Source organism: Argentina silus (genome assembly GCF_951799395.1).
Source record: "Argentina silus genome assembly, chromosome: X".
NCBI classification, from domain to species: Eukaryota; Metazoa; Chordata; class Actinopteri; order Argentiniformes; family Argentinidae; genus Argentina; species Argentina silus.
In genome coordinates this window covers 9,280,647-9,290,791 of record NC_139653.1, presented here as the reverse complement: position 1 = coordinate 9,290,791, position 10,145 = coordinate 9,280,647, and positions in this window count along the sequence as shown.

Sequence of the window (10,145 nt, the reverse complement as noted above, 5' to 3'; positions counted from 1 at the left end):
AGGATGGATGGATGAGAGAGGGGAGGTATAGAAAGATCAAAACAATTAAGAGGTTAATCAGTATGGGTTATAATGAGTGAAGCAGTAGTGACTGGTGAAAGGATGTTGGCTAGGTGGTTGAAAGGTTAGATGGATATATGGTTGGAATAATAGATAGTATGTTAGAAGGTCATAGATAGAATAGATAGATAGGTAGGTAGGTAGGTAGGTAGGTAGGTAGGTAGGTAGGTAGGTAGGTAGGTAGGTAGGTAGGTAGGTAGATAGATAGATAGATAGATAGATAGATAGATAGATAGATAGATAGATAGATAGATAGATAGATAGATAGGATGAGTCTGGGGTAGTTCAGTGGAGTGGGTTGTGTGGTGGATGCCTATGCGTCCGAAACCACCGCTATCCATATTGTAATCATCCACCGTTTCTCAAAACAATGGTTATAGAACTTTAGAGGTGTGGCAAGAGAAAATGTAATCACAGTATTCACACAAGTTGTATCAGTCACACAAAAGTGCATATCCTTCAAACAGTTCTATCATTGTATTTTCCATAACAGTTGGTAGGTTGAGAGTTGTAGAGATGGTTGGTTAAGTGGTTGAGAGTGGTTTTAGTGGGGTAGAACTGGTAGCCAAGAGAGTGCATTGTTGTGTAATCATTCTAACAATGTGTTTTGCAAGTCTCTTGTTGTCTCTTGAGTCCTGAAAGGTATATGGCAGTTGCAGTAACAAAGGAGCTCACAGAATGTTGGCCTAAATCAACATTCCACCATGTTAACTGGATAAGACGTTTTTTGGACTTAAAAACCAAAGAGTTTAAAAAGTTTAGTAGGTATAAAAAAGCTTTTATCAGAGATGATAACTTGGAGTTGTTGGCACATTTTACAGTTGAAATGGTGTTAATAGCTTAAAATGTATAAGATCGGTAGTGGTTGAAAATGTAATCTTTTGGTTTCCATAGACCTCCACGTTAAAAAGTGCACTTTCAAGTTTGTAACATTTAAAAAGTAGAATAGGTATCAAAACCAAAAGTCATAGCATCGAGAGTTAGACCTCTCTGCACGTTTTAAAGTTTGATTGGTGTGAATAGCTTAAAGTTTTAGGAGGAGTAGCAGGTGGAGGAACTGGAATAATAATAATAAGTACAGTGGGGGAAATAATTATTTAATCCCCTGCTGATTTTGTTAGTTTGCCCGATTACAAAGAAATGAGCGGTCTATAATTTTATTTTATGGTACTTTTATTTTAACAAATAGAGACAGAATATCAACAAAGAAGTCCAGAAAAAACACATTATATAAAGTTATAAATTAATTTGCATTTGATCGAAGGAAATAAGTATTTGATCCCCTACAAACCAGCAAGAATTCTGGCTCATACAGACCGGTTATATGCCCATGAGGCAGACAGATTAGTCCTGTCACTTTAAGAAAGTACTCCTAATCTCTGCTTGTTATGGGTATAAAAGACACCTGTCAATAGAATCAATCTCTTCCATTCCAACCTCTCCACCACCATGGGCAAGACCAAAGAACATTCAAAGGACATCAGGGTAAGAGTTGTAGACCTGCACAAGGCTGGAATGGGCTACAAGACCATCAGCAAGAAGCTTGGTGAGAAGGAGACAACTGTTGGTGCAATTATTAGAAAATGGAAGAAATACAAAATAACCATCAATCGCCCTCGGCCTGGAGCTCCATGCAAGATCTTGCCCCATGGGGTAAGGATGATCATGAGAAGGGTGAGGGATCAGCCCAGAACTACACGGGAGGAGCTTGGTAATGATCTCAAGGCAGCTGGGACCACAGTCACCAAGAAAATCATTGGTAACACACTACACCGTAACAGATTGAAATCCTGCAGTGCCCGCAAGGTCCCCCTGCTCAAGAAGGCACATGTACAGGCCCATCTGAAGTTTGCCAATGAACACCTAAATGATTCAGAGAAGGCTTGGGAGAAGGTGATGTGGTCAGATGAGACCAAAATTGAACTCTTTGGCATAAATTCGACTCTTCGTGTTTGGAGGGAGAGAAATGCTGAATGCTACAATCCCAAGAACACCATCCCTACCGTCAAACACAGAGGTGGAAACATTATGCTTTGGGGTTGTTTCTCTGCTAAGGGTACAGGACGACTTCACTGCATTGAGGGGCCAATGGACGGGGCCATGTACCATAAGATCTTGGACGAGAACCTCCTTCCCTCAGCCAGAGCACTGAGGATGGGTCGTGGATGGGTCTTCCAGCATGACAATGACCCAAAACATACAGCCAAGGCAACAAAGGAGTGGCTCAAGAAGAAGCACACTAAGGTCATGGAGTGGCCTAGCTAGTCTCCAGACCTTAATCCTATAGAAAATTTGTGGAGGGAGCTGAAGCTTCGAGTTGCCAAGCAAAAGCCTTGAAACCTTCAGGATGTGGAGAGGATCTGTAAAGAGGAGTGGACCAAAATCCCTCCTGAGATGTGTGCAAACCTAGTGACCAACTATAAGAAACGTCTGACTTCTGTGCTTGCCAGCAAGGCTTTCTCCACCAAGTACTAAGTCATGTTTTGCTTGGGGATCAAATACTTATTTCCTTCGATCAAATGCAAATGAATTTATAACTTTATATAATGTGTTTTTTCTGGACTTCTTTGTTGATATTCTGTCTCTATTTGTTAAAATAAAAGTACCATAAAAATTATAGACCGCTCATTTCTTTGTAATCGGGCAAACTAACAAAATCAGCAGGGAATCAAATAATTATTTCCCCCACTGTATGTAGAAGAACAATAGTTGGACTTGCTGAAGCAAGCCCACATAATAATAAATATGTCAAAGCACAGTAGTTGCTCATAATAAAATGAATAGCAATAATATAAGGTGAATATATAGAAGCATTAATTATTTAGCAGCTGGAGAGGGTTTAAAGTGCAATGTCAATGGAGAGTGTCACTGAACAGGAAGGGGGGGGGGGGGTAGAGTCAGTTGAAGGTGGGGTATCAATTCAGCAGTCTTATGGCCTGAGGGTAAAAGCTGTTCCGAAACCTGTTGGTCCAGGTCTGGATAGTCCCATAAAGTTTGCCAGATGGAAGCAGGGAGAACAGGGCGTGACTGTTCTTTTTTACATAGATAAATAGATAGATTGGATGAACCAGGGGTATGTCTGTGGGTTGTTACAAAAAGCTTCATAGCTTTATCAGGGTTGATGAAGATTTTCTGGGCAGTTGAAAGAAAGTGAGATAGATTGGTTGATTGGTTGGTTGATTGGATGGATGAGAGAGGGGAGGTATAGAAAGATCAAAACAATTAAGAGGTTAATCAGTATGGGTTATACTGAGTAAAGCAGTAGTGACTGGTGAAAGGAAGAAAGAATGGCACAAGGTAGTTGAAAGGTTAGATAGATAGAAGGTTGGAAAGATAGAGGGTTAGACAGATAGTATGTCAGAAGGTTACAGATAGAGAGAGAGAGAGAGATAGAGAGATAGGATGAGCCTGGGGTAGTTCAGTGGAGTGGGTAGAGGATTGGTTGGTTGAGTGGTTGAGAGTGGTAGAGTTGGTTGGTTAAGGGGTTGAGAGTGGTTTCAGTGGGGTAGAACTGAAGTGAAGTAAAGACAATGTGTCCCATGAATGTGCTCTGTTCCTCATGGGGACACACCTCCTTGTATTCTGTGCAGAGATGAATGAACTTCATTCTGGATTAGACAGAGGTCATTCTAGCATTATGTGAAGTAACAGACTATGTGTCCGGCGGACATCTCCATTCCTCACTTGGGATGTATGATGACAGTTCTAAAAGGTAAAACTCCCTGCACTGTGAAACAGTGAGAAGGGCAGATTGCATGGTGCTGTGCTACATGGTTAATAGTTAATAGTTAGGTGACATAATGCTTCATGATTCAGAAATGCAAATAAGCAGAGGTGGGATATCATCATGTGCTGTGGTGTCAACATGTCTCACCATGTCATCACAAAAAAAAATCTAACCTTTAAAGTGATCTTTCCGGTTGTATTGGAATGACACCCTGAATGTCATTGTTAAGTGGGGAGTTGGGGCATGCACAGAACATTCTATTATATTCTATAATATTTTATAACATTAACTATTGTACACACATACACACAGGCACTTGGTGACTTTCCCCTGGCACTGGGCTCAGTATCAGTACTACTGTGGGGGGACATGCAGCGTTCGGCCTGTAGAGGGAGCTACATGACCGTGGCCAGGGTGCGGAAGCGAGGCTTTGTTGCGCACCTGTTGCGAATGAAGCCTCGTTAATGAAATGGTTTAAGATGTGTGTGCCTCTGCTTTCGGGGAGGGCTGGAAAGTTGAGACTGAAAAGGCAACCAGGACCTGACATGTACGAATGTTAAAGTGTAAACCGAGTGAATAAACGGGGTTTCCCTTATCCTACCTTCTGAGTCCGCCTCTGTGTCGAAGGACCTTGCTACAATTGGCGCCCAACCTGGGACACAGAGTGAAGGCGGATAGAAAAGAGAAAAAATTGAGACGTTAAGCGCAGCCATCGACAGGATGACCCTCATCCTGGAGCAGCAGGCCCACCTGCAGCAGGAGCAGCAGTCCGCGGTGGGAGAGATGGTGATGGCGAGGGCTGAGGACCGTGCCCTCCTCCGGGAGCTCATCGGGGCCAACAAAGCGGGACCGGCGCCCGGGTCAGCACAAGGTCCCCCCAAGGTCCACCTCCAGAAGATGGGGGACCTGGACGACCCGGAGGCGTTCCTGGCGGTGTTCGAGGGGACGGCAAGGATCTCGGGGTGGCCGGATGGGTGGCGAATGGGCGTACCATCTGCTGCCCCTCCTGTCAGGCGAGGCGCAGCTCACTGCCCACAGCCTGCCAGCGGCCGCCCAGTGGGATTACCCCTCCCTAGCCCGGGCGATTCAAGACCCGGAGGAACACCAATGCCGGTTCCGGGCCCTGACGATGGAGGAGGGGAGCTGGCCCTTTGCCTACGCCCAGCGGCTGCGGGGCGGTGGCTGGACCTGGGAACAGCTCGGCGGAGGAGGTCGGGGACCGGGTGGTGATGGAGCAATTCCTCACGGGGCAGGTCGTCCGCGTCGGCAACATACCGGGCCCTCCCCCCGGACCAGGAGAGGCGTATTGTGTTCCCGTAAGGATACAACACGATACGCACTAGGCGTTTATCAGGATTGATGAAGATGTTCTGGGTAGTTGAAAGAAAGTGAGGTTGGTTAGGTTGGTTCATTGGATGGATAAAGATTAAGAGGTTAATCAGTATATGAAGCAGTAGTGACTGGTGAAAGGAAGAAAGGATGATGCTAGGTAGTTGAAGGTTTTGATGATAAAAGGTTAGAAAGATATAAGGTTAGATCGATAGTATGTTAGAAGGTCATATAAAGATAGATAGGATGAGTTCAGTGGAGTGGGTAGACGGTTGGTTGGTTGAGTGGTTGAGAGTGGTAGAGATGGTTGGTTAAGTGGTTGAGAGTGGTTTTAGTGGGGTAGAACTAGTAGCAAAGAGAGTGCATTGTTGTGTAATCATTCTAAGAATGTGTTCTGCAGGCCTCCTGTTGTTTTTTATTTAGTCATGAAAGTTCCATGACAGTTGCAGTAACAAAGGAGCTCCCTATGTTAACCGGATGAGAGGTTTTGGAGTTACAAAAAGCGTACAAAAAGTGTAAGCGTAGTTTAAAAAGTTGAATAGGTATCAAAATAAAAAGTCATAGCAACACGAGTTAGACCTCTCTGCATGTTTTAGAGTTGGATTGGTGTGAATAGCTTAAAAGTTGTAGAAGGAGTAGCAGGTGGAAGAATTGGAATAATAATAATAATAATAATAATAATAATAATAATAAGTATGTCAAAGAACCATAGTTGGACTTGCTTAAGCAAGCTCACCAAATAATAATAATAATAATAATAAGTATGTCGAAGAACAATAGTTGGAATTGGTGAAGCAAGCCCACTAATAAGTATGAGAAATAACAATAGCTGGACTTACAGGAGCAAGCTCACTAAATAATCAGTTTATACTTGATCACCTGAAAAGACTGTAGGATTGTTCAGCCTTGACTTTCACTGACACCTCTTTGGTCCTCATGTTGACAGACACTAATAACAAACTTCAAAGGCAAATGCAAAACCTAGAATCAATACTAGACATTGACAGCATTGACAATTAATTAATTAAAAACAAAACTCACATTACTGTTAATAACTAGAATAAGTTAATCATAATTATCCATATTTTCCATGTTATTATTATGTGTAGGTACTTTACTTTCTTTCACAGGACTGCCAAATATCGTAACTCGGATGTGATTCCTGGTTGAGCGGATGTATGTGTGTGTGTGTGTGTGTGTGTGTGTGTGTGTGTGTGTGTGTGTGTGTGTGTGTGTGTGTGTGTGTGTGTCGTCGCCCCCATCACCCCTCCCGGCCACAGTGACACACCCAGCCACGTCGGTACCACAGTCCACCTCCTCCTTTCTCTACACACACACACACACACACAATGTGATGTTTCCATTTGAGCAAGTATTTTTTTTTAAAAGTAGGTTGATTTTTTGGTAATACATAGATTTTATTCCACAGAGTTGTCTTTCAACTTTGAGGCTGTGTGGTTGTGACCAGGATCAAACTGACAACTTTGTCAACAACTGAACCTTGCTCTAACCCTTCTGTTATCCTTCTGTTATGCACCACTGAGCATCTACTGAGCATCACTGCCTGTCTCATCTAAGACGGATGAGACCTTAAATGAGAAAGCTCTAACTAGAGTCTGGACAACTTCCAAACACGTCTTTTACCATACATTCTCCCTTTAATCTCATCTCTTTGTATCTTTATCCAGTCTCTCAACCCCCTCTCTTCCCTCTCTCCCTTCCTGTGGTTTCCCATAATGATGGCTGTTGATCATATTACCTTTGTTTTTCCTTGTTTTACAGACAACATAGGAGCCAAACATGCACGGTTGGAGGTGCAAGTGACCTCGTTCTAAAGTCTACACCAGACAGATGTGGGTGTGGAGGACAGCCACATAATAAAAACATGTTATTTGACCTTGTAGCAATTATATTTAGTGTGAGATATACAGTGGCCTGCTTAAGTAATGGGAGAATGAAGCATGTTTTCTTTGTTTGCAGAAAGTAGCTGTAGATAACTCACCAATTGTCATAGTAGCTGGATATTGTGATAAAGTGGTGTAAAGTAGTATGTGGATTGATTTGCACTTGCTATTTACCTGGAAATAGTCACTCTTTCAGTTTACAGTCCTAATATACCTTTATTAAACAAAAACCAAGAACATAGGTAACATGTAAGAATGCGATAGGTACATGTGATTGTCAGTCATCTAAATGTCCATGTATGTGTTCACATGAGTATTCCAAACATAACAAATACCCGGCAAGGGGACTGTAAAATAAAGGGTTACCAAAACGACTTCTAATTTATAAACGTTCATTTTCTCAAGTGGTTGATGTTTTTTCAAAGGAAAATGGAAGAAAACCTGAAGGACAAACTGAATTCTCTTTTTTTGGAGCCCCTCTCAAGCAAGGTATTTGATTGGTTTAATGTGTCGTGAGGCATCACTCATTCTAAACAGGTTTCCACCCCTTTATAGTTCGAAAACTAGGAAAGAACGATCTAAAATAATGTTTTGATTTTTTAAATTTATTTTTTTTGCAGCATGTGCCATCCACAGACAGTCAACCAAATTTTAAAAATAAATGCAATTCCTATCATGTTTAAAGCATTTCTTTAGCAAACGTGTGCTTTATTTCAACATCGGAAATCCAGAAGTCTCGTAAATATAAACAGCTTGGGACAATACGGGAACTGACCAATGGCAGGCATCAATGGGCGTTTCCTGATATCAAGAAACGACCATATGAAAAAAACGGCCCGAATTGCGGCCTGTAATTACACCCTATTGGATAAATCGTGTGAAAAAAGCATACCGCCACACCTGCAGGCTGTTTTTACTGATAAAACAATTGACACTAAATTCAAGCAATTTAACTACACCATGTAATTTCCCTGAAAGTTAACATTTGTCCCCACAAAAGGGTGGTTTTATGAAAATCAATAGTTGTATTAAAGCATCAGTGATTTTTTGTGTCATTTTAAATAGGCTATATCCTTGATTATGATTACAATGAAGGTCATAGGTCTGATTTCCAATTAAGGCATCTCACGATGACTTCTAAGATATCGCAGCCTTGAGTATATCCTCTTGCCCTACTTGATCTAGCTTGGCGTAGTGATTCCATCCATTGAAGGATGAATATTTTGGCAAATTATGATTGATGTTGTAAAGTGTAGACTGCTAGGAGACATGCTAATCAGGCCTACCATTTGGAACTGGTTTCCACAACATCCTGTGATGGTGAGTGATCAAGTTAGGTGTCACAAGAACTATCAAACCAATTAAGATGGTAATGCTTTGTATCCTGCTTCAGACAGGGTCATAGATCAAATGGGTAAAACACTAGAAGAGCTGAGGTAAAACTCAGTTCTTGGCTCAGACCACACAGCAGGACACAGAGCATGGACTGCTCTGCTGCCGATTACACCAACTAAAATATTCCTTTAACACAGAAGTTGTCATTGTCCTTTTATTTTCTTACAATATGAAGGTCATAGGTCTAGGTCTATTAATCTAGTGCTGTTTGTCTACATTTTGTTGGTGACCATGCAGAAATCACTGATAAAGTAGCTGCTTTAATGTGTGTTGCTTCTCTAGTTTTGCTAGCAGGTCTGTTTCTCTAGTCTAGTTGCCAGACATATGGGGATCAACTCAGCTCCACCATTGTGTGGCAAAGTCAGTGTGTTTAATGACTTAAGAGAAATCAGAATGTGAGTGTGCTGTTGATGTTCAAAATGAAATTACTGACAGATCGTAGCACCAATAAGATATCAAGAGAATGGGGGTTGAAGGATGGAAGGAAAGTTGTACCTCCGCCGAGGAGTGGTGGACTCCAGTGCCTTGAGTCACATTGCATGAGTTGTGTGGGCGTCAATAGCTGCTGGCCCACAGAACTGGATAACATTGTGTATCTTGACCACTTTCACTAGAGACAACAAGTGTGAGCACTGACAAATGTTTGGATATGCTTCCCTGTGATGGCTTGATATTCTCTAGACAGGGGAAGCTGAGTGCTGTACATGCTGTTGATGCCGGTATCTAGACAGGGGAAGCTGAGTGCTGTACATGCTGTTGATGCCGGTATTGTGGCTAACAGGCTAAACAGAGGGTATGTCTCCTCAAGACCTTATGCATGCGCTGAAGGATCTGTCTGACTGAGCAGCTATGAAACACCACATCTTTAAACACCACAAGAACTCTTTCTTGAGGTGATATGTCAGACAATTGAGCTGACGAGTCAGGCAATTTCTCAGCAAATTATGGAAAGTTTAGAGTCAGTGAGGTGCAGGAATTAGAGAGCACTTAAATTTGAAAATCAGAAGGCCAGTTGAGCTGTGGTATTTTCAATGACCTCACAATATAGCCTCAAGGAAGAGCTGGCATTCATTTCCACCCTTGTTGCACTATGGAGGGTTGATGCCGCTTTGGAAACATCTTTGCTTTTAAGTAATCCTTGTTTTGGAGCTCACAGAGCATGTTCACTGTCTTTCTGATCAGACCCACAGGGCTCTGCTCTCCTCCACCATTGAGTCTACCAAAGGGAAAAGGTGGGTGTGCTGTAAAAATGGGAAATGTCAGGATTGAAGGATTACAATGCAATAACAATAATAAAGCCTTATTTTAAAATTAGGCCTATGAATGTCCTTAATTTTGATTTTGGACAGTCAGGACTATTTTTCTATACCTACGACAGCCTACTTTGGCATTACTGGCCATGATGATGATGACCCCATCCCATGAGGGATGCATTAGGGGGTAAACTGACTGCGAGTGTTGCCTTGGGGGCAGCAGGTCAATAGCAGCCGTGACCGGTAGGGGCAGCGAGCTCCACCAGAAGAACATTTCCTTCATCATTCCACTGCCATCCTCCGCGCTCTCGGCAGAAGGCACAGATCAAAACGCAGCCTCGCTTTCGGTACTTCTCAGTGCCAGCCTCCACAGTAGACAACTCCAGCTAGTGCTCAACATGATGGATTAGCGTAGCCCAGCGATCAAGTGGGATTCAAGCCTGCCACACATACTTGTGGTCACTTCTGCAGAGGGGA